Raw genomic sequence first — 25,515 nt, forward strand, 5'->3', positions numbered from 1 at the left:
TCTGCTGTCTTTTAAATAGACATATTGGGCCTCCCTGGTGGCGCAGTGGTTAAGAGTCCGCCTGCCGATGCAGGGGATACGGGTTCGTGCCCCGGTCTGGGAGGATCCCATATGCCGCGGAGCGGCTGGGCCCGTGAGCCATGGCCGCTGGGCCTGCGCATCCGGAGCCTGTGCTCCGCAACGGGAGAGGCCACAACAGTGAGAGGCCCACATACCGCAAAAAGAAAAATAAATAAATAGACATATTTTCTTCACTTAGCTTGTTTTGAATTTGTACAGGCTTATAAAATCATAACAGATGTTTCCTGCGGGTACCGGGTACCAAATAAATTATATATCAGTTTCCCGAAGGTTTTCTTTCTTACCAGTCACCAAATTCTTTTGAACTCAAAATTGGGTAAGACAAAAATCAACTCTACTTTCAATCTTCTCTACTCCTGCATGGAGAATGAAGGCCAAGCCAATGACAGTAACCCGGGCATTCAGGAAAAAAAAAAAAAAAAAAAAAAAGTTTAAAGGGAAAAAAAAATGTTTAAAGGGAAAAGTTGACTACCTGCTCATTTCCCATTGCATTAAAGTTTAAGCATTGGTATACCAATACACCAACAGGCATTTACTGTGTCCTGAACACTATGAAGGACAGACGATGAGACATGGTCCCTAAATTCAGGGGGCTATCATCGAAAGTAACCAAGTTAAACACAAGAGTAATACATTGACGGGAACGGTGGAGTTCCTCTCTCTGGAGTTTGGAAAACATTTTCAGTAGGTAGGGAATTCGTTATAAACAAGATGGCCACCCAAGTTTCCTTAAGTCCTATGGATCAGACTTTATCCAGTTAAAAGTCATGGGGGGGCCTCCCTGGTGGCGCAGTGGTTGAGAGTCCGCCTGCCGATGCAGGGGATACGGGTTCGTGCCCCGGTCTGGGAGGATCCCATGTGCCGCGGAGCGGCTGGGCCCGTGAGCCATGGCCACTGGGCCTGCGCATCCGGAGCCTGTGCTCCGCAACGGGAGAGGCCACAACAGTGAGAGGCCCGCGTACGGAAAAAAAAAAAAAAAAAAAAAAGTCGTGGGGATTTGAAATATTAGGCAAAAAAATACCAAATTTCAGCAGTGATACAAGAGCTACAAGTGATGACTTTGAAATAGGCTCTGCCATGCCTAGGCATCATTAAAATCATCAGGCATAATGATCACACTTGGATAGAGAAGAAGAAAGTGAGAGGGAGCCAAGGGTGAAATCCTCACTGACTCTCCAAGTGGTGACAATGCAGAGAAAGTGGTCTCAGCAACAACTGGTTGGTGTGAGCCTTATAGAAAGAGTGGTTTCCAGTAAATGCTGGAGAGGGTGTGCAGAAAAGGGAACCATCTTAGCCTGTTGGTGGGAATGTAAGTTGGTACAGCCACTATGGAGAACAGTATGGAAGTTCCTTAAAAAGTTAAAAATACAGTTACCATGTGATCCAGCAATCCCACTCCTGGGCATATACCTGGACAAAACTCTAATTCAAAAAGGTACAGGCACCCTTATGTTCATAGCAGCACTATTCACAAGAACCAAAACATAAAAACAACCTAAATGTCCATTGACAGATGAATGGATAAAGAAGATGTGGTGCATATATGCAATGGAATGTTACTCAGCCATAAAAAGGAATGAAATTGGGTCATTTGTAGAGATGTGGATGGATCTAGAGACTGTCATACAGAGTGAAGTCAGTCAGAAAGAGAAAATCGGATATCGTATATAAACACACATATATGCAACCTAGAAAAATGGTACAGGTTCCTTAGAAAACTAAAAATAGAACTACCAAACGACCCAGCAATCCCAGTACTGGGCATATACCCTAAGAAAACCATAATTCAAAAAGAGTCATGTACCAAAATGTTCTTTGCAGCTGTATTTACAATAGCCAGGACATGGAAGCAACCTAAGTGTCCAGTGACAGATGAATGGATAAAGAAGATGTGGTGCATATATGCAATGGAATGTTACTCAGGCATAAAAAGGAATGAAATAATGCCATTTGCAGCAACATGGATGCAACTAGAGATTATCATACTAAGTGAAGTAAGTCAGAAAGAGAAAGACAAATACCGTATGATATCACTTACATGTGGAATCTAAAATATGGCACAAATGAACTCATCTACAAAAGAGAAATAGATTCACAGACATAGAGATCAGACTTGTGATTGCCAAGGGGTGGGGGGAGGGAGAGGATGGGCTGGGAGGTTGGGATGAGCAGATGTAAACTATTATATATACAGGATGGATGAACAACAAGGTCCTACTCTATAGCACACAGAACTATATCCAATCTCCTGGGATAAACCATAATGGAAAAGAATATTGAAAAAAGAATGTCTATATGTGTATAACTGAGTCACTTTGCTGTACAGCAGAGATTGGCACGCCATTGTAAATCAACTATATATCAATAAACAAATTTAAAAATTAAAAAAAAAACAAAGAGTGGTTTCCCAGTAAGAGTGCAAGTGCAATGGCCAAGCCACCTCTAGGTCCTGGGTCCCAGAGCAGTAGTTATAATTAAGAGCGCCTGCATGGCTGCAGTTTCAAGGAGGAGGAGAAGGGGTGATTGTATAACTAGATTCAGGGCATCCATTTACAATGAAACCGAGGGCAAGACGGAAGACTGAGGACTATTAAATGGTGAACTAGCAGGGGAATGGTCAACTGCGGGCTGGGACAGTCCCAGCCTGGACGAGGTAACACCAGAGGATGGAGAAGTAGGTGTTGTACCTTGGGTGAGTGAGAAGCAAAGTTTCTGGAACTGTAACCATGAGGCCACCCAATGGCCCCTCCTCTACTCTCATTAACTACCCAAGCCTGGAAAGTCTTGGTTCCCAATTTAGAGAGAGACGAGGATATTCCACAAAGACTGACAAGCTAAGAACTGAAAGCTTGTCTCCAGTATGTCTTTATTATCCTCGAGGCCTCAGTCACTGTTTTACAATGTAGACCGTATCTTCAAAACTGTTCACATCTTAGCCCGAGGAACACATACCCGTATTACTTTTCCACTTCACTCTCTGGGCAACGCCCCTCCCCAAATCTAAAGAGCCATCATTGTTGTCATTTATTACTCTAAAGATGGTGATGATGTGAGAGCTTAGAAATTATCACTGTTGGTCTGACCCAGGTTTTGCAAGCACGTCTATGACCTGTCCCTGTCACTACTAAACTTGCTTATCACTACTCAATGCAATGTGTAAATTGTGGCAGCTGCAATTGAAGCAAAGAATCTTACTGCTTATCATGAAAATTGTTCTGAAGTATGTTCTGCAAGGCAGCTCTTTTCTAAAAGTGGCCCATTATTTCTTGAATTTTAACCATTTTGTTCTAACAAGTCAAAGGAGCAAGAGGCCAAGGAGCATACACACAGCTGACAACAGCCTGGCCCCCTTCCCATGTCCTTCCTTGTGCTCCAGGGCTTAGGAACTGAGCTAACAGCCCAGACCAAAGCCCCTCCTAGTTTCTGACACATACGCAGGTTTGGGGTCCACTGGCCCAGACAACTGGGATTTCCTTGACCACCAACCGTACCTGATATCTTATGTCTTCCTCACCCACCCAGAGCCAGGAGGATCCCTCAGCACACCTGTACCCTGATCCACAGCTTCCCTGACATCACTCTTATTTTCCTAGTGACCCAGTCTGCTTTAATCGCCTTCCTTAGCTCTCACTCTGAACACCTCCCAGTCTCGAAAAGACGACCCAGGCCAGGAAAACTACAGGGTCTGCACCTCAGAGTTCATGCCTCCTTGAACTTGGCACCCTGGACACCTCCCTTGCTTTACCTTAGCCCCGGTCCTGAGAAAACCTATCCTGGTCTACAGCCCACTCAGCAGGACCTCAATGCCCTATGTATTATTAGTTGTTGCTGTGTAATAAACCATCCCCAAAATTCAGTGGCTTAAAATAACAGCCATTTGTTTATACCAAGATTCTGGAGATTGACAACTTTGGCTAGGCTCAGCTGGACGAGGCCTCTGGTCTCAGCTGCGCTCCCTCATGGAACCTTGCTCAGCTGTGGGTGGGCTAGGCGGCTCTAGATTGCCCGAGATCGCCTCCACGAGGTCTCTCATCCTCCAGTCAGGGCTTGTTCTCATGGAAGCTAGGTAAGGCTCCCAGACAGAGAGGAGAAGTCCACAAGACATAGTGATACCTAGGCTCTGTGATGACATACAGTCATGTCTGTTACATTCTGTTGGCCAAAAGGAATCATGAGGCTAGCCCAGATTCAAGTGTGGGAAATTACCTCTATCTGTTGATGGAATGAGCCACGGAGTCACAATGCAAAAAGCCTAGATACAAAGAGGGGTGAAAAACTGCAGCTATTTTCATCATCAATCTACCACACTTTGCCTAGTTTCAGCCTGGGTGAGCCTCTTCTCCAGGACTGGCCCCTATATTCAAACCCGTAGCCCACTGAGTGTGGTTCCACTGCATACCAGCAGATATCTAATAAATAGGGTAATAGGTAACTGCCAAGTTTTCAACAGCCATCTGGATTCCTAACTACTTAGGTCTCTGCATGTCTATGAATTCACTGATATTGACACTTCTAGAAGTTGGACTGAGATTATAACATTCCTGTGGCAGTGTTCCTAGACTGATATAACATCTCCAAGAGGCCAGCCTCCACGTCAATTTCAGTCCCACCCTCCCCACCCCAACTCGGGCCCTGCCTTCTCTTTTTCACCCTGGTACCAAGCAAGCCACAAAGCTTTATGCCCGAGTCTGCATGAATGACAACAGCTGTGAAAATTTCTTATCTGGATCTGTGGTTCTCAAAGAATAGTCTCCTCAACAAATGATGCTGGGATAACTGGGTATCCACACGCAAAAGAATGAAGCTGGACCCCTATTTCATACTGTGTATAAAAACCCACTCAAAATAAACCAAAGACCTAAATGTAAGAGCTAAAACTATAAAACTCTTAGAAAAGCATAAGGATAAATCTTCATGACCTTGGACTTAGCAAAGGATTCTTAGATATGACACGAAAAGCACAAGTAACAAAAGAAAAAGTAGATAAATTGCACTTGAAAATTTAAAACTTTTGTTCAAAGGAAACCATCAAGAAAGTGAAAAGACAACCCACAGAATGGTACAAAATATTTGCACATCACGTATCTGGTAAGAGTCTAGTCTCCAGAATATATAAAGAACTTTTACAACTCAACAGCAAAAAGACAAACAACCCAAGATGAAGTGGCATTGGATGTTAGTGAATGGCTCACAGCCCCTGCCACAGAAGGAGAGTCAAGACCTTGTGCCTTGCTTAGGCTGAGTCCCCCAGAGTTTTCCTGGGAAGCCTAGATTAAACAGAAGATCAAAGAAGACAGGGCTAGTTTCTCCCTGTGGTAGATTGCCTATTTTGGCCCCATTTCATCACAACTTTCTGCATCAATACCCTTGCCATGGCCTCATCCTGGGCAGAATATACTTCTCTGTACCTTTCCTGTCATTTTGGCCACGTGACTTGCTTTGGCCAATAAAATGAGGCGGAAGTGATAGTGTGCCAGTTCCAAGCCTAAGCCTTAATATAACTTGTGTTTATACTTGCTCTTTTGTCTTTTTACCATCACGAGAACAACATGCTCAGGCCGGCTCACTGATCCCAGTAGGAAGATGAGAGAGACACAGAGCAAAACCAAATTGCCCCAGTTAAACCCAGCTTGGACTAGGCAATCTCCAGTCAGCCCCTAGATGTGTGAACCAAATACCCATTTTTGGTTTGCTGAGATTCTGTGGGTGTTTGTTGTGCAGCATTATTACTGTGGCCATAGTTAACTGTGACACCATCCCCGGCCCCATCTCACCACAGGTCATTGTCACACGGCCAACAGTATGCTCAGATATGCTGGGTTGGGGACTGCAAGTTCAGTCGGCATCTTCAAACTAAACGTTCTGCTGATTTTCAGGTACAGCCAAATGTGAGCTGCCTTCTAGAATCCACAGATGCCCAAGAAAGAAGACAAACATTCCTCTTTCCCAGCTGATTAAGTACACGATGCTGCTAACTGCATCATATTCAAAACCTCATAACTCCTCACATGTTCCATGGAAGAAGCAGATGTCATCTTGACAGGATTTCTTTGTTTTCTCAATAGATGCTACAAGAGGTGCCCATGCTCTCTAGAGCAGGCAATTTATCAAGAGATCAAGATTATGCACTGTGTTTTATTAATACATTTTATGCAGTCACACTCATTTCAAACAAAGGTATCTTCTAATTGTTTTTGCCTCTGATCTGATGGGAGCATTATTTTAGAACAATTACATCAATCCAAAAGTTATCTTGAGTATAAAATGTAAAGAGACCAAACAAAGTGCTTCTACCTATAATCAAGTGTCAGAAACTTCCTGAGTCTGACAGCTTTACCTAGAAATTGAAAATAACATTTTACCTCTCCCCCCCTCTGTAATATCATTTTTCCTCTTAAGCAGGAAGGCATTAGATGCCATGGAATTCACAGAAGAATATATAATAAAACCAGCTGCAAATCTGCCTCATCTTTTTCAGCAGGCAGGTGGCATGTTCAGATGTACCCAATGGGACCATCTCTGACCTGCCCTCACCCTCCCGTTTCTACCAACAAAAGGCCCGCCCTCCCTTTTTGTGAAACCGCTTTCACTCTGTGAAGCCCTCCCTCTGCAGCATGGAACGCTGTAAGCAAACAGAGGTTTGAATCTGTACATTATTGCAGCCAACAGAAAGCACTCCCCAGACTTACTGGGGGCCTGGAAGCCGCTGCTGTGCTCTGAAAGCCACTGGTGCATTTGTGTGGGGCTACGTCTCCCACAGGCTGCTCCAAGCCAATGACTGAGCTCCGCAAGGGCACTAAGTAAGGGCAGCCCACTGCTAGGAGACAGGGAATACCTCTGATGGCCAGTGCTGGCTGGAGGACACCCTGGCAACCTTGCCAAGCCTGTCTGTGACTGCACCACAGCCTACGATGCTTCCACCCACCCTCTTACCCCACCCCCTTCCGTCCTGGTCAACCTTGCGCTGTGGTCTGACAGCTCGCTGAGCCTTGCCCAGCTCCCTCTCCATTTTCTTTCATGGGCATTTCTCTTAATAAGAGCCTTGCACGTTTTGTTGTTTTGCGGTTTTTTTGGCCGCGCCAGGCGGCTTGCACAGGGATTGAACCCGTGCCCTTAACAGTGAAAAAGCGCCAAATCCTAACCACTGGCCACCAGGGAAGTCCCAACCAGATGCGCAGAGGAGAATGGTCTCTCCCTTCTTAAGAAAACCTACTCTCACGTAGACCCGATGAACTTTCTGGATAGCCTACTATTAAATTCTCTGCTTTTGCTTATTATAATTGTTCTTTATAATTGATTACAACAATAAAAACCTATCTCTTGGTTGCTATTTTTGTAATAATCAGAGAAAATACATACAGTCATCCCATTTACTTACCATGTTTAAACATGACCTAACACACACTAAATAGGATTACACACCTCCTTTACTTCAGTGTCTCTATGGTGTAGACGGTTTCCCAGAGGGGAGGGGCCTTCAGTCGGCAGCAATAAGAGGGTGGGAGCAATACAAGGGCTGGTAAATACCTGAGTAGGTTGGTAACATTCAATCATGGCACAACCCAACTTCAAAACTCTGCATTCTCCTCACTTCCAGACAACACGGTCCGAACTCCTTGACATGATATATAACCCCTTTCTAACAACAAGTCCTTTGTAACTGGTCCCACTTACCTTCCTTGTCCCACCTCCTGCCACTTTTCAATGCTACCTTCCAGGCACCTCACTCTTACTAATTCAAATGACGTTTGAGAAATAAGAGCTCCTGCCCTGCTTGATCACAATAGCGACAAGATGACTGTGGCAGCTGGGAGGACAGCATTGGTTGGCTAGGCAGAATAAGGGAAGGAGAATGAACGTGGCCCAATAGCTATGCATTCTCACCCTGTCTTTTTTTTAAGGCAGCTGATCATCTTGGCACAGTTTTTTTTTTTCCTTACAAAAGTAACAGTTTCCCCTGGCTATCAGTCTCCATATTGACAAAGACCCGTTTTCCAAATGGTTTTTAGTGAGCAACTCACAGGGCAGCATTTTTACACATCCCGTAGGAGAGTAACTAAAATATTCTAATAGTGATTTCCCTAACCAATGTGCAAGAGCTACCTGAACAAAAACTCTTGGTGGGACCTCATCTTGGACCCTGCCCTAGCCCTGAAACCTGTTCTGGGATGCCACATGCCTACTTAGCAAGATTCGGTCCACATAGACTCTTCCTGTTCTGTTAGAATGTCATAGTCCATGCTTCCCCGCTTCCTGATGTCACCACTGCCTCTACTATCTCTACCCTGAGAAGCCATGTCCTACTCTGTACCTCAGTGATAGAGTACTCCTACTTCTTGTCCAGTTGGTTCTTGATTTCTCCTTGGGTCTTGGTGACTGTTCATCCCCTCAGTGCCCAGCACACAGGGCACTGTGACACCATTCCAGGCAAATGGCCCCAGATCAGTGTGTGGAATAAGTAGAACCAGGCAGGAATTGGAAGGAGATTGGAGCAAAGGCTATGTTACTGTTCCCAGATCATTTTTCAGCACCATCCCATTCCTTCCGTGGAGGCTTATCTAGCAACACTGAGAATATCTCCTGCATCTCTAAGGCTCAAACATCACCCAGGTCATCTGTGAATGAGGCCTCCACATAGGCTGTGGGCCTGGAAAGATAAAAGAATAAAAACATTTTAGAGGGGTTTCCCTAGTGGCATAGTGGTTGAGAGTCCACCTGCCGATGCAGGGGACGCGGGTTCGTGCCCCGATCCGGGAAGATCCCACATGCCGCGGAGCGGCTGGGCCCGTGAGCCATGGCCGCTGGGCCTGCGTGTCCGGAGCCTGTGCTCCGCAGCAGGAGAGGCCACAACAATGAGAAGCCCGCGTACCACAAAAAAAAAAAAAATTTTAGAGAAGTATTTCTTCACCAGAGCCTTTATCTGAGAAACCTGTTTCCTCAAAATGCAATCCATTGAAAGACAGTTCCATAAGTCTTTAAGAGGTACTATTATAAAAGAAACTTTACTTCCATGGTCAAATAAGTCTGGAAAACTGTGGCTTAAACAAAGTTTGTAATTTTCTTCACTACGGGACTTCTCGGAGCTCTTACTGCACTAATAGGAATTATGAATCAGCAAAAAGGAAATATAAGATGAAGCCGTTCTCAAACATATTTGGCTATGGAAGCCATGTTTTGTTTTTTCAATGAAGACCTATTGATGTCTTGCATAGCCTAGTGTTCAGAAGATCATGGTTTGGGAAACACTAGCCATTATAAAGATAATATCCTTCAGTCACAGATTACATAGGGGGGTAAAAATGATGAAAGACAGTTGCTGAAAGGCCACGTTCCTTCCCTACCCCAAGCGACCCATACAGTCCTTCCCCACCATGGGAAATTGATATTACTCTGCGTTTCCACACTTCTAGCAATTCAGTTTGGCTAGAGTGACCTTGAGAAAGTTACAAACCTATCTCAGGCATGATTCCTTCATTTATGACAGCTGGCCATAAAGATGTATCTTCCCACTCTAGTTCCCAAAGCTATAAGAATTAATGGAGGGCCTCCCTGGTGGCGCAGTGGTTGAGAGTCCGCCTGCCGATGCAGTGGATACGGGTTCGTGCCCCAGTCTGGGAGGATCCCATATGCCGCAGAGCGGCTGGGCCCGTGAGCCATGGCCGCTGGGCCTGCGCATCCGGAGCCTGTGCTCCGCAACGGGAGAGGCCACAACAGTGAGAGGCCCGCGTACCGAAAAAAAAAAAAAAAAAAAAAAAAAAAAGAATTAATGGAGCCATTCCTAAGGAGTGATGTGAATTCCTTGGAGAAAGTCTCTATGTAAATACAAGGTCTTGTCATCTTAAATGCTATGGATTTATGCCCTGGGACTACACAGTGACAGCCATGCACAGGGAGCACTCCATTATTTTCAAAGCCACAGAAGTCTGATCAACACATTAGCCTTTCAGCCATTGTCATTTATAAATACCATCCTCCCAAATACTGCCTTTTCACATGACATCCATATTTCTTCCTCTGTGAACTGATAAAATGTGGCAGCAATGTACCCATGAAAGCCAAGACTCTTTAATATTGGGTTGGCCAAAAAGTTCCTTCAGGTTTTTCTGTAACATCTTATGGAAAAACCTGAACGAACTTTTTGGCCAACCCAATATTTCAGTATTACTATTTCTAAGGGATAGAAAAGGTAAAGGACTTGCAATGTGGGATGCATATATATTACAACATTTACTTCCACAATAGGAGGGGCCAACATAGATAGGGTGAATTAGGTCCTTCATTATTTATGTAAATTGGCCTTTGAGACCTAATGCTTAAGTATTTAATCACATGAAGGGAAAATTGAAGCAAGATTTCAAATTAACTTGGCATAAAAAATTATTAATTACATCAATGAACAGAGAATGCTTTGGTGGTGTGGATGTGTGGTATTTGAAACACTGGTTCAAACTGGCTCAGATCATTTTTACTGCAGACCAGTTTTTTTGTATGTTAAAAAGTGAGCCAGACAAAAGAAGTACAGAGAGTAGGGTAATCATAAGCATGAACAGATGTCTTTTTTTTTTTTTTTTTTTTTTTAAGTAACAGCAACAGAGGTGGAAAACACATGATGTTGATTGACGAATGTAAACTTGACTAATGTAAACTTGGCCAATGTCGTGTTGGTTGTAGGTGACCATGAGCTAAGTGGATATGGAATGCCTGACTCAGAGAAAACGACTGGTTACATTCATATTATAATCTTTCAGGGATTCTTGTGCTTTGTACCTAATTTATTCTTGTGTCTTACCTGCCCCAGGGAATCCTTTGTTAGAGTTGAGTTCTTTCTTCTGCATAAATGTATCCTTCCCACCTTGAGATCTGCCATCTCCGTTACCACAATCTTTCCTGTGCCCAAAAGGCATTTGATCTCCTAACCTATAATTTTCCTTTTGCCCGCACTCTACCTCAAGAAAAGTTCCTCAATCCTTTGGAGACTAAATGACAACTGAGAAGTAAAACAAAAAACAAAAAAACCTCTCACTGTCCCTTCAGTTTTTCTTAAAAACACTCACTCAGTTTAGACTCCAGGGCAGTTCTTGGACTCTGCCTTGTCACTTCCACACGTACCTCACAGTATTGATCTTAATCTAAAATCCCAGAATGCCCCTCTAGAATGAACATCAGCTTAAAACATTCATTCTATTGCTTTCAATTCTCTGAAATATCCTCATTAAACATTTGCACAGCCTGAAAGAGTTGTCAGATGATACAAGTGGAGATGAGTGGTGCTTAGGGAATTTTAAATCTTTTTATAAAGATTTCTCATTTTTTTAAATATTTATTTATTTGGTTGCACCGTGTCTTAGTTGCAAGTGGGCTCCATAGTTGTGGCATGTGAACTCTTAATTGCCACATGCATGTGGGATCTAGTTCCCTGACCAGGGATAGAACCTGGGCCCCCTGCATTGGGAGCATGGAGTCTTATCCACTGTGCCACCAAGAAGTCCCAGGAATTTTTAATCTTACCTATTTGGTTGCACCGGGTCTTAGGTGCGACCGCGGGCTTCTTAGTTGCGGCATGCATGCAGAATCTACTTCCCTGACCAGGGATCAAACCGAGGCCCAGGAATTTTTAATCTTAAAGAAATTTCTTGCTGCCCAAAGTAGCTATTTTACGTGGCAAAAAATCAATAAATCAATCCTCCTATGTCATCATTTAATTCAGTAACTGGTGTAAAAATATCCCATGTGTTGCTACAGAAAACTGAGCCTAGTCCTTTAATTATTTTTAGTTCCTTATGACATGCAGACATAGAGATCTTGACAAAACTTGTGATGGGGCAAGAAGTTCTATAAGATCTATAAAAACCACTGGCATTCTCAAAGTTCATGGAAAAAAATATCTACTTCAATGTAATCAATAACGCTTTGGGGCTTCCCTGGTGGCACAGTGGTTGAGCGTCCGCCTGCTGATGCAGGGGACACGGGTTCGTGCCCCGGTCCGGGAAGATCCCACGTGCTGCGGAGCGGCTGGGCCCGTGAGCCATGGCCGCTGAGCCTGCGTGTTCGGAGCCTGTGCTCTGCAGCGGGAGAGGCCGCGACAGTGAGAGGCCCGCGTACTGCAAAATAAATAAATAAATAAATAAATAACGCTTTGGATTTCCTGCCACATTTTGTGATTAGTCATTCATTCAGTATCTGTTGAACACTTACTAGGTAGTGCTGCTGGCACCATGCCAACTGCTCCTTGCAGAATTGACAGCCAAACCACACAGAATGAATCAGGGACCATAAGCTGGTGCCCTGAGCAGTTTTATTTGTTAGGAGATAGATACACACAGAGGCATATATGAATTTTCACTTGAATTACCTTAAGGCAGGGTATGCACTCTATAGTTTAGCCCCTGACCTACCCTTTCTACTATATCATATCCAGTAAGATTAGCCTATTTATGTAATCTCTCTGACCCCATAAGCATTCAGATATACAACCTGCGATTAATTAATAATGGCAAAGTAGTGTGATACCAGCAGAGAAGATGGAAGGGCAAAGAGGTCTCTGGGAACATCCAGAAGGGGAGCCAGTCGCTTGGCATGAAAAATTTGAAGGAGACCACTCGAAGAAAATAATGTGTTTATCCCCATTACCTCCCAGTACATAATGTTTCTATTCAGTGAAGCTCTATTTATTCCAAAATAATAGAAGTACAATGTTTTGCCCTTAATGTCCCAGTTAAACTTATGTCACCTCTTTAAACTTTCAAATCAAAGCTCTTCTACTTCTGACTCCCACTTGTGATGTAGGGAGTGAAAAGGAGTATTGCTCTTATGCCGATAATGAAAAAATAACCAAAATAACTTCAATTTTATGACGTTTTCCAAACCTATCAGACAGCTGAAGTCACAGAACAACCAAATGGCAGTGGCAAGGATGCAGAGCAACCAGAACTCTCATACGTTGCCAGTGGGAACACAAAACTGTAGAGCCAGTTTGGAAGATAGTCTGACAGTTTCTGACAAAGTTAAACATATACCAACCCTATGTACCTGCAATCACAGTCCTACATATCTACCTGAAAGAAATGAAAATTTATGTTCACACAAAAACCTATACATGAACGTTTATAGCAGCTTTATGAATAATCACCAAAACTTGAAAAGCCAGATGTCCTTCAACTGCTGAATGGAAAATCAAACTGTGGTACGTTCATACAATGGAATATCACCCAATAATTAAAAGGAATGTGTATATGTATGACACCCCAGTTTCAATGTTTACATCTAAACACCCAAATCCTGGTTTTTAAATACCATTCTCCAATAAAAGGAACTAGGGCTCTTTGAAGAACTTGATTCCAGGGCTTTGGCAAGGAAAATACAAGATGAACCTAGAGCATGTTTTTGTACCAGAAAGTAAAGAAGTGCTGCAAAAAATTAGAAAAAAAAAAAAAAGGATCAAGTCATGTTGAAACGGCATAGGAGCCAACCTGAAAGAGCTCCCAATGGCCAAAGCTGGAACAACTTGAACAAGAAAATAAATATAGTATTGGAATATAATCCTAAGAATAAATAAATATTCATGTGTCCATGCTGATCGAAACAACTGAATAAAAAACTAAACAGGGGAGAAGGGACAGCTCTCTCATAGAGAAGAACTCTAATAATACAGAAGGAACGAAGAAAATAAAAAATAAACATTACAACACCACATTAGTAATTGCTGCAGGCAAGATCCACCAATGGATGCTAAAATACGTTTCCAAAAGTTTTAAGTAGAAACAAGGTATTTGTTTAGTCTCAAAGTATCTCTCCAAGGACTTCCCTGGTGGCGCAGTGGTTAAGAATCCGCCTGCCAATGCAGGGGACACGGGTTTGAGCTCTGGTCTGGGGAGATCCCACATGCCGCGGAGCAACTAAGCCCGTGTTCCACGACTACTGAGCCTACATTCTAGGGCCCGCGAGCCACAACTACTGAGCCTGCGTGACACAACTACTGAAGCCCACGCGCCTAGGGCCCGTGCTCCACAACAAGAGAAGCCACCACAATGAGAAGCCTGCACACCACAATGAAGAGTAGCCCCGCTTGACACAATTAGAGAAAGCCCACACACAGCAACGAAGACCCAACACAGCCAAAAATAAAATATAAATAAATTTATTTAAAAGAAAGTATCTCTCCAAAATATTTAATAATTACAAAGAGAAAAATAGTAAGTTTATAGTCAAGAATACTGGTAGATGCCACCTGACAGATTAGCCAAGTGATCAAGATTAACATCACCAGTAATACATGTGAGCATCATGTACCCTGTGACATGCTGTACTGAAAAGGGCACATCACCTCTGTGTCCTCCTTCCTGAGAACGCATAGCTTCAATCTAATCACGAGAAAACATCAAACAAACACAAATTGAGGGACCTCCTATAAAATGACTCACCAGTACTCTTCAAAAGTGTCAAGTCATAAAAGACAAGAAAACACTGTGGAAATGTCAGCTTGAAGGAGACCAAGGACACACAACTAAATGCAATATGGAACCGTGTGTCATATTCCAGAACAGCAAAAGGATGTTAGGGGGAAAAAATGGTGAAATCCAAATAAATTCTTTAGTTTAGCTAATAGCACTGTAACAGGTTTAATTTCTCAGTTTTCATAGTTGCTCTATAGTTTGATAAGATGTAATATGAGGGGAAATTGGGTGAAGGGTATATGGGAACTCTGTGCTATTTTTGCAACTTGTCTGTAAGCCTGAAATTATTTCAAAATAAAAAAGTTAAAAAGCAACAATAAGAAAATCAGAGGTGTAATTCTTAAGCTCCTGTGACTGTCTTTTCCAACAATGGCCCCACTCGCTCTTCCAGAACCTTGACACTCCCTGATCAAGAGGTGCATTCTATTTACCCTCCCCTTCAACTGGGGACTTTAAAGTCCTGGGCAGGACTTTATTACAACTACAATAAATAGAAGAGACACTGCATGACTTCTGAATCTAGGTCATAAAAGGTGTTGCAGATTCTACGTGGCTCTCTCTCTAGATACTCACCCTTGGAACCCAGCCACCATTTGCTGAGGAAGCCGAGGCCACATGAAGAAGTCACAAGTATACGTTTCAGCTGAAAGCCCCAGCTAACAGCTAAGCCAACAGCCAGACCTGTGAGAATGCCTTCAGATTATTCTAGCCCAACGCCTTGAAGCTGTCCCATCAGCCACTGAGTGGAACAGAGAAATGCTGTCCCCACTGAGCCCTGCCCAAACTGCAGATTTGTGAGCATAATTATTGTTGTTATTGTTGTTACTGTATTAAGCTACTAAGGCTTGGGGTGATGTTATGCAGCAAAAGAAATCTGGAACAGCTGCCCTAAATTGATATGATTAATTGCTATTGGAAGATACTGGGTTTTACATCCACTTTACCCCTTAAAAGAAAGCTTTACTCACGACGGTAAAAAGAGAACTCATAACTGGTGTGATTTTGGTAGCATTTTTTGCCATTTTGTTTTTGCAGTGATTTCTTTTCCAATACGGTATCCCTTTCCGAAAGAGATCAATATGACATTAAGTTAAGACACAGCCTAAGGGTGTGTTAGACTTGTGTTTTGCTAGGTCTCATTCTAAGCACATCCATATTAACGTCTACCTATACACTTTCAGAAATAAGTCATCCCCTTTGTCAGTTAATAAGGAGCAAAGTGATCAGTGTCCTCAATTTCTCCCTTTCCTCTGTGCCCGAAACTCGCCCTTTAAGTTCAAATCTCTTGCCTTCTAAGTAGAGCTGGGACCACACAAATAACCATCATTTACCTGCAAAGGTATGTTTTAATGGTCTTCAATTGGATTTTTTCTTAAGTTTGTCAACTTCACACTAAGAATTATGTTGAAAGTAGAAAAGCAAGACACATCATCTTACCAGTAAAACATGCTTATATCAAAGATACCAGGTAATAGGTCAATAACCATCTGAGGACTATTTGAGAACCTCTTTTCCTTACAAAGTTCCTAAGTCTTAATTTTCACAATTAAGCTAAGTTACTACCTTGATCTTAAAGAAATTACAAAATATATTATACCATCTTTGAGATATTAACGTGGAGAAAATAAAACAGGGAATTATCAATGCTTATTTTTCTTCCTGATATAATTAAGGAACGGACTAATGTTCTAGGGACGTACATTACAAAATTATTTTGCTCTTATCTATTAGATTAAAGCGAAGCATGTTTCAGCGTACCTTCTGTGAAGTCGCTCTTCCATCTGAGCTCACATCAATCTCTTGCTTTTTTCTACTTTGAGAGCGAGGAAAACAGCATCAAAAAAACATGGCGTTTTAAATCAGAAACACCTGAGTTTGAATCCGGGTTCTCTGTCAGGTACTTGTTACGTCAGCAGTTCTCAAAATTTTAACGTGCATCAAAATCACCTGGAAGGCTTGTTAAAACACAGATTACTTGCGGCCCAGCCCAAAGGTTTTGATTCAGTATGTGTGGGATGGGGTGTGAAATCTGTACGTCTTAAGAGTTTCCAGATGATGCTGAGTTGTACACATGTGAACAAATTACTCCTTGGTTTGAATCTCAGATGCTGCGGCTGAAAAAAAATTGGAAAGTTTCTACCTACACCATAAATATTCATTTCCTTTCCCTATATTAGTCAATACCCATGATACAGGTTCAGTGTCCCTTTCCACAGTTCTGAAACCCGAACATTTCAGAAAACAGAACTTTTTCTTTTAAGTTTGGTTTAAATTCGTTTGGCAACAAACCTGGTCTATTAACAGTCTTCATTTATTATTTATTGTTTTTACTTTATATCTCTTTATTATATGTATAGTTTGGTTATTGGGTGCTGTGGCCCTACCCCACTAGAGTTGTTATGTATTATATAGGCTACAAACTATACTACCTTTCTAGAATGAGGGAAAATGTATGAATCCTGAAGTCCTGGCTCTAAATGTTTTGGATAAGAAACTGGCGACCTGTCTTTAGCACTTTAACATATTTATATATTTTCTTTGATTTACTTAGCTATTTTCAGCTTTCTCAACTTGATTACAAATCCCTCAAGAGCAGAATCATGTCTTGTGTGGCAACCCTCACACCACCTACTACACACTGAACATGAAGTATGTGCTAAATAAATAACCACTGGTTTGAATTTATTGACCCTAATAAGATTTGAGTAGAAGACTGACATGATTCCATAGTGTGAGATTCAAAAAGGAAAGATGAATCAAAAACATTGCAGGGTTCTCAAAACTGCAATTCTGACTGTAATCCCCATAATCCCAAATGGTTCTGACAAGAAGAAAATGTGACGGTGACATTTCTGCTCTTCTTTGCACTTGTCACACATCGCATCTAAAGTATTGAAATTGGGCCATGTTTCTGCTCACCTTCTTAAGGACCTGTGCCCTATTAACTCCCATACTTCTCTTTGACCTCTCTGTTCTAATGGCTCCTTTCCACAAGCCTTTGCCTTTGCTCAAAACTGTTGCATCTTTAAAAATGAAAGAGAAAGAAAGCATGTTATGCACAGAGGAACAAAGGTGTTGTTACTTAGGTGTATTATCCACGAGAAGGTGACAAATTCCATTTGTGATCCAGGAAACAAAAGTGAGGTTGGCAAGCAGGGTAAGGACAGTCAACAGGATCCACTTAAAGAAGCTTGCAAAGATGCTGTAAGGGCCAGAGTGCTCATTCAGAAGGCAAACTTTGATGGGAAACTAGATACCAGGCACCTGGATCATCAGCGGGACCGTACGACAAAGCCTGTCCAGCTCGGTTTGCTTTATTTGTCAGTACATACGTAGAGATTTTTGGTCTTACGGTCACGACTCTTTTAACAGCCCTCTAACACTACATCTCCACATCCAGAAAAGTCCCCTTGAATCTAAAAGCCCAAATAAAGAAAAAAGCAGCACTATTCACACGCCAAAATGGTGACACAGAGCGGCCAGAGGGCACGGAAGCGGGCTCCTGGGGCCAGGCCGCGGCCGGACCGGAGATGGCGCCGCCCGTGGGCGGCGCAGCTGCGGCCTCGGACCCCGGCTGGGCCGCGGTGCTCCTGGCCCGTGCTCGCCGCGGTGAGGCCGTTGGGCGCGGGGTCGGACGCCGAGACGCAGCTGCAGAGGCTGCAGCTGAGCGCGGACGCCGAGCAACCAGGACGCTTCCGGCTGGAGCTGCTTGGCGCGGGGCCCCGGGCGGTCAGTTTGGAGCGGCCCTGGGAATCAGTCTCCTACACCGTCCGAGGCCCCACCCAGCATGAGTTGCAGCCTCCACCAGGAGGGCCTGGGACTCTCAGCCTGCACTTCGCCAACCCTCAGGAAGCTCAGCGGTGGGCAGCCCTGCTCCGAGGTGCCACCATGGAAGGACAGAATGAGGAACTAGCAGGGCGCCTGACCCGGGCCACAGAGGGTGGGCATGAGAAGCGGGCAGCCCAAGCGGCAGCCATCCTGGCCCAGCATCATGTGGCCCTCAGCATCCAGCTGCAGGAGGCCTGCTTCCTTCCCGGCCCCATCAGGCTACACGGCACAGCTGAAGATGCTGCATCCTCTGCCCATGTCTCGCTGCCGGTCCACCCGCACTGCACCATTGGGGCCCTCCAGGAGCAGATATTCTTGGAGTTCGGCTTCCCACGGGCTGTGCAGCGCTGGGTCATCGGGAGGTGCCTGTGTGTCCCTGGATACAGCCTTGCTTTTTATGGGGGCCAGTGGGACCAGGACTCTCAGCCCCCCCGAGAAGCCCCAGGACACAATCAGCGCCCCCCGAAGATGGATGTGGAACTAGGCCGCCCGTTTCCTTAGTCACTGGGGCTGCCCCAAGCCCCTCAGCCAGCCGGCTCCAGCCTCCCCAACGCCCTTCAGCCCGGCTGGCCCCGCCCTTCCTGCCCCTTCATCAGTGCCCCAAAGCGGACCCGGCTGTGAGATGTGCAGCACCCAGAGGCCCTGGGCTTGGGAACCCCGTCCCACAGCCTCCACCCAGCAGCTACCAAAGGCCACAAGGAGAGACGATGGTCCTTCCCTTCCAGGCCCAAGGTCCCTGGAGTCCCTCCTGAATCTCTCAGGGAACCTCTGCTGACCTCTCATGGGAGACAAAGCCGGAGTTGCAGGGGGAGGGGCTGTGAGCTGGAGTCATTAAATACACTTCTGAGCCAAAAAAAAAAAAAAAAAAATGGTGACACAAACAAATTCACATTCTCATCAGGACTGGTCCATTCTGCAGGATCAAGAATTTCACAGGCCATTGCTTTGGCTGGACCACACAGAACCTCCCCTCCAGATATACGAAGTGCATCAGTGGGTTTTCAAATTAACACTTATTGAAATTTGAAACCTCTTCTTTTTCTTAATTTTTCCTGGTACTATCTACTGACCTTCAGAGCTGGTATTCTGGGTAATGCACATGTAATTGCAAAGGCAAGAAAATAAGAGAATAGAGCCATGGAAAGAGAATGAGACAGACAGAGAAGGGGGTGGGGAGAAGGAGAAGATACAGAAAAGATTAGGATTAGCGATAGGAAATCCCCAATACTCTCTCCTTTTTTAATGTATGAAAATGGAGATTTCGTATAGTTCAACTTAAACATAAATAACTACTCTCACATTTTTATAAGAAAAAAGAGAAAGAAACGAGAGGCAATATACATAAGGATGATCTAGACGTATACGGGCCCTGCATCTCCACACTGCTAACTCTGATCAACCACTTTCGGAGACGAAAACCCAGTGGCCATTGTGTGCCAGGTCATGATTTAGAGAATCACAAGAAAGGAACGTAGGCTTAAAAAGAGCCACATCAAAATGAATGGCTGAAGGGCCAGAGGTTAGACCCATGTCTTCAGAGTTGCCACTCTCCTTTTAGACTCTTAACTCAGACTGTCGATGGCCCCCTTTCTCAAAGACCATGCTAAAATCCACCACTGCGATCCGGAGCATTTGCTCTTAGCACCGTCTTCCCTGTAAAGGGCCCGGGCCTCCCCTGCAATATCAGTCTGAGTGGCCAGGTGCCCACGGACTGATAAAAGCACACACTTCCCTTCCTATTTCTTTCTTTGTTTCCTGGGTGAGGCTAGACTGCTTCCAATTTTGCCACTTGACAATTTGGCTTCTGTCAGACTCAGTGTCTCTCACCTCAGGGAGAGGGAAATGAGGAAAGGAAATGGCAATAACTTCTTTCTTCTATTTTTCCTCCAAAAGCGTCTTTTTCTGACACTCCACTTTCAGTTAGTTGAAAACTGGATCCTCGCCAGGGCTCAGAATGAGGAATGTGTTGTCATCGCCTGGGAGAATAAATTGGGCAGGACTCCTCAACTCTGGCAGTTCGTGGCACTTACGTGGGGTAGCTGTTTTCAAGCACACGTTCCCAGGCCCCTACTCAATCAGAATCCCCAGCATCTGTCTTTTTTTTTTTTAACCTCTCTATTGGAGTATAATTGCTTTACAATGGTGTGTCAGTTTCTGCTGTATAACAAAGTGAATCAGCTATACATAAACATATATCCCCATATCTCCTCCCTCTTGCGTCTCCCTCCCACCCTCCCTATCCCACCCCTCGAGGTGGTCACAAAGCACCGAGCTGATCTCCCTGTGCTATGCGGCTGCTTCCCACTAGCTATCTGTTTTACATTTGGTAGTGTATATATGTCCATGCCACTCTCTCATTTTGTCCCAGCTTACCCTTCCCCCTCCCCGTGTCCTCAAGTCCGTTCTCTACATCTGCGTCTTTATTCCTCTCCTGCCCCTAGGTTCTTCAGAACCATTTTTTTAAATAAGATTCCACATATATGTGTTAGCCTACAGTATCTGTTTTTCTCTTTCTGACTTACTTCACTCTATGACAGACTGGGTCCAACCACCTCACTACAAAAAACTCAACTGTATTTCTTTTTTTTTTTTTTCTTTTTTTTTTCTTTTTGCGGTATGTGGGCCTCTCACTGTTGTGGCCTCTCCCGTTGCGGAGCACAGGCTCCAGATGCGCAGGCCCAGCGGCCATGGCTCACGGGCCCAGCCGCTCCGCGGCATATGGGATCCTCCCAGACCAGGGCACGAACCCGTATCCCCTGCATCGGCAGGCGGACTCCTAACCACTGCGCCACCAGGGAGGCCCCTCAACTGTATTTCTTTTTATGGCTGAGACATATTCCATTACATGTATGTGCCACATCTTCTTTATCCATTCATCTGTTGATGGACACTTAGGTTGTTTCCATCTCCGGGGTATTGTGAATAGAGCTGCAATGAACATTTTGGTACATGACTGTTTTTGAATTATGGTTTTCTCAGCGTATATGCCCAGAAGTGGGATTGCTGGGTCTATGGTAGTTCTATCTGTAGTTTTTTAAGGAACCTCCATACTGTTCTCCATAGTGGCTGTATCAATTTACATTCCCACCAACAGTGCAAGAGGGTTCCCTTTTCTCCACACCCTCTCCAGCATTTATTGTTTGTAGATATTTTGATGATGGCCATTCTGACTGCTGTGAGGTGATACCTCATTGTAGTTTTCATTTGCATTTCTCTAATGACTAGTGATGTTGAGAATCCTTTCATGTGTTTGTTGGCAATCTGTATATCTTCTTGGAGAAATGTCTGTTTACGTCTTCTGCCCATTTTTGGATTGGGTTGTTTATTTTTTTGATATTGAGCTGCATGAGCTGCTTGTATATTTTGGAGATTAATCCTTTGTCACGTGCTTCATTTGCAAAATTTTCTCCCATTCTGAGGGTTGTCTTTTTGTCTTGTTTACACTTTCCTTTGCTGTGCAAGAGCTTTTAAGTTTCATTAGGTCCCATGTGTTTATTTCTGTTTTTATTTCCATTGCTCTAGGAGGTGAGTCCAAAAGGATCTTGCTGTGATTTATGTCAGAGTGTTCTGCGTATCTTTTCCTCTAAGAGTTTGATAGTGTTTGGCCTTACAGTTAGGTCTTTAATCCATTTTGAGTTTATTTTTGTATATAGTGTTAGGAAGTGTTCTAATTTCATTCTTTTACATGTAGCTGTCCAGTTTTCCTGGCATCACTTATTGAAGAGGCTGTCTTTGCTCCTTTGTATATTCTGGCCTCCTTTATCATAGATTAGGTGACCATAGGTGCATGGGTTTATCTCTGGGCTTTCTATACTGTTCCATTGATCTATATTTCTGTTTTTGTGCCAGTACCATACATTCTTGATTACTGTATCCCTGTAGTATAGTCTAAAGTAAGGGAGCCTGATTCCTCCAGCCCCGTTTTTTTTGTTGTTTTTTTTTTTTCCTCAAGACTGCTTTTGTTATTTGAGGTCTTTCATGTTTCCATACAGATTGTAAAATTTTTTGTTCTAGTTCTGTGAAAAATGCCACTGGTAATTTGATAGGGATTGCATTGAACCTGTAGATTACTTTGGGTAGTAGAGTCATTTTCACAATATTGATTCTTCCAATCCAGGAGCATGGTATATCTCTCCATCTATTTGTATCATCTTTAATTTCTTTCATCAGTGTCTTATAGTTTTCTGCATACAGGTCTTTTGTCTCACTAGGTAGTTTTATTCCTAGATATTTTATTCTTTTTGTTGCAATGGTAAATGGGAGTGTTTCCTTAGTTTCTCTTTCAGATTTTTCATCATTAGTGTATAGGAATGCAAGAGATTTCTGTGCATTATTTTTGTATCCTGCAACTTTACCAAATTCATTGATTACCTGTTGTAGTTTTCTGGTGGCATGTTTAGGATTCTCTATGTATAGTATCATGTCATCCGCAAACAGTGACAGTTTTACTTCTTCTTTTCCAATTTGTATTCCTTTTGTTTCTTTTTCTTCTCTGATTGCCATGGCTAGGACTTCCAAAACTATGTTGTGTAATAGTGCTGACAGTGGACATCCTTGTCCTGTTCCTGATCTTGGAGGAAATGCTTTCAGTTTTCCACCACTGAGAATGATGTTTGCTGTGGGTTTGTCGTATATGGCCTTAATTACGTTGACATAGATTCCCTCTATGCCCACTAAGTGAAGACTAAAATAATAAATAAATAAATAAATAATAAATAAATAAATTTAAAATAAAAAACAAATATTGATTCAGTAGGCAGATATAGAGAGTTTCTCCTGTACCTACTTGATAGAAAGTTTTCCACTAATGAAAGTGAAAGGATTTTTATTAGTTTTTGTTTCTTTTTCAAACATTTCCTAAGGTTTCTGGGAATGGCAGTTGGTAGTGAAGAGAAACCATCACCACAGGTGTAGAGGTAGGTCAGAGGTCCATCTTTTTTCAGACCCCTATAGCTCCATGACTTCTCTCCTTACATGTATGTCCACTCTGGAGAAAATTTATATAAAAATAAGATAGTATTCGGGGCCTTATTTCTACATCCATTCACTCATTCACACATCCAGTATTGCTTGAGAGTCTGTTATACCAGGCACTGTTGTAGGTGTGGAGGCTACAGCAGTGAACAAAAAAACAAGAACCTACCCTCATGGAATTTCCCTTTTGCTGGGGCAGATGCATACACAAAAACCAAACAGCTACTCTGTATAGAATTCATCAGGGGTACATGGGTGGTGTGGGGGGAAGTGAAGCAGGGAAAGGAGAAGAGGGAGCATCAAGGAGCATCAAGGAAGTGAGTGTCCATTTTACAGTGGATGGTCAGGGAAGGCCTCCATGAACAGGAGACATTTAGGCAGACAGCAGAAGTAAGCAAGGGAACCAGGCTAGCCAAGTGGTTATCCAGATGAAGAGCATAGATGGCAGTGGGAACAGCAAGTGCAAAGGCCCTAGGGTATATAAGAAACAGAACAAGTGACTATCTTATGGGTATGACTGATTGGTTTCAAAACTTTGACATTTGTTTTAGGGGCTGCTGGGAAGTTTGTAAAACTAACTTGGGTACTGTGACTCCTTTTCTCCCCACTTGAAAATTAAAAAGTGACCATCAATTAAGGTCAGATAATTATGCAGATTTTTTTTGGCACAACACAGAAGGATGTGTGCTCTTCATCTCTTTCTTTTTTTTTTTTTTTTTTTTTTTTTTTTTGCGGTATGCGGGCCTCTCACTGTTGTGGCCTCTCCCGTTGCGGAGCACAGGCTCCGGATGCGCAGGCTCAGCGGCCATGGCTCACGGGCCCAGCCGCTCCGCGGCATATGGGATCCTCCCAGACCGGGGCATGAACCCGTATCCCCTGCATCGGCAGGCGGACTCTCAACCACTGCGCCACCAGGGAGGCCCTTCATCTCTTTCTGAAAGAAAACATAATAGGGTCCATGCTCAGGGAACCATTGTGCTTCTGGGACATCGGAGCAGCAAGACAGCACAGCAGCATCCCCTCCGCAAAGGACTACGGGTTTTGGAAAGAGAGAAAGGAGAACTGAGTCCAAAGCTTGGTCCTGCAAAATGCAAGAGAATAAACAGAGACATCAACCCAGGACTTTTGCTAGTTGCACAGACAGAGTGTCACCACCCCTGGAAAATCCTTCATGCTTGGGCAGGAGCCAAAAACCAGTGAGCATTACTGTGAAAATGAGGACTGTGTCCACGGCCTGTATACTCTTCTTTTTTTCTTTTAAAAAGATTTTATTCAATGTCTTTATAGAGCAACATCCAGACTCCAGATCCAGCGGCCAAGGAGACCCTATTATGCTGTGGGTACCAGCTGGGGCATGGCAGGTAGCTCTGGCTTCCCACCCTTCTGCTCGGAGATGGAGGTTGTGGGCAGTATTTCATCTTTGGGTTCCACGATGCTCACGTGATCAGGCAGGGGCTTCTTAGGGCCAGTCTTACCAGTTGGGTCCCAAGGCAGCATGATCTTTACCTTGATGCCCAGCACACCGTCTGAGCAGCACATGGCGCACAGGAGTATCAACATAGTAGTTAACAGGGTCCCCACTGTGGATCATCAGGCCATCCACAAACTTCATGGATTTAGCCCTCTATCCTGGGAGTTTCCCAGACACCACGACCTCGCAGCCTTTAGCCCCACTCTCCATGATGAACCGCAGCACACCACAGCAGGCCCTCCACACAGCAAGGCCTCCTAGGAATTTGTAACGCAGAGACTCTGCCTGGGCAATGGCGCACAGACTTCTTGTGGCCACCTTTTCAGCATAAAGCTCTACACTGCCCTCAGGGAAGCCAAATCTCTTCTGAACCACAGCAGTCAATTCCCAGATCCGCCGGCCCTTCTCACCAAGAACATTGTGTGTCCTGGTGGCCAAGATAATGATTTCTGTCCTGGTTGGTGTAACTTGGACCTCAACTCCAGAGTACCCATCTTCAGCCAGCTCCCAAATGAGAAACTCGTTCCGTTCAGCTTTGAATATGCCGTCAGCAACAAACTTCCTCTTCTTGGAAATCTGCACCGCCTTTTTGCCACCACGCGCCACCGAAAGGAAAAGGCTGTACACTCTCTTAATTAGAATATATTGGTGCCTGTTCAAGGTGGATCGATGAGCAGGCACCTTGAGCACCCTTGGGGAGCTGGGTAA

At 43.9% G+C, this 25,515-nt stretch overlaps 2 pseudogenes; one reads left to right on the top strand and one right to left on the bottom strand.

Annotated features, from left to right (window-relative positions):
• Positions 1-18,016: 18,016 nt before the first annotated feature.
• Positions 18,017-19,137, top strand: LOC132482669 (sharpin-like; annotated as a pseudogene).
• Positions 19,138-24,618: 5,481 nt separating this feature from the next.
• Positions 24,619-25,387, bottom strand: LOC132482266 (small ribosomal subunit protein uS3-like; annotated as a pseudogene).
• Between the last annotated feature and the right edge of the window lie 128 nt (positions 25,388-25,515).

The sequence above is a fragment of the Mesoplodon densirostris genome, chromosome X (genome assembly GCF_025265405.1).
Source record: "Mesoplodon densirostris isolate mMesDen1 chromosome X, mMesDen1 primary haplotype, whole genome shotgun sequence".
Lineage (NCBI taxonomy): Eukaryota > Metazoa > Chordata > Mammalia > Artiodactyla > Ziphiidae > Mesoplodon > Mesoplodon densirostris.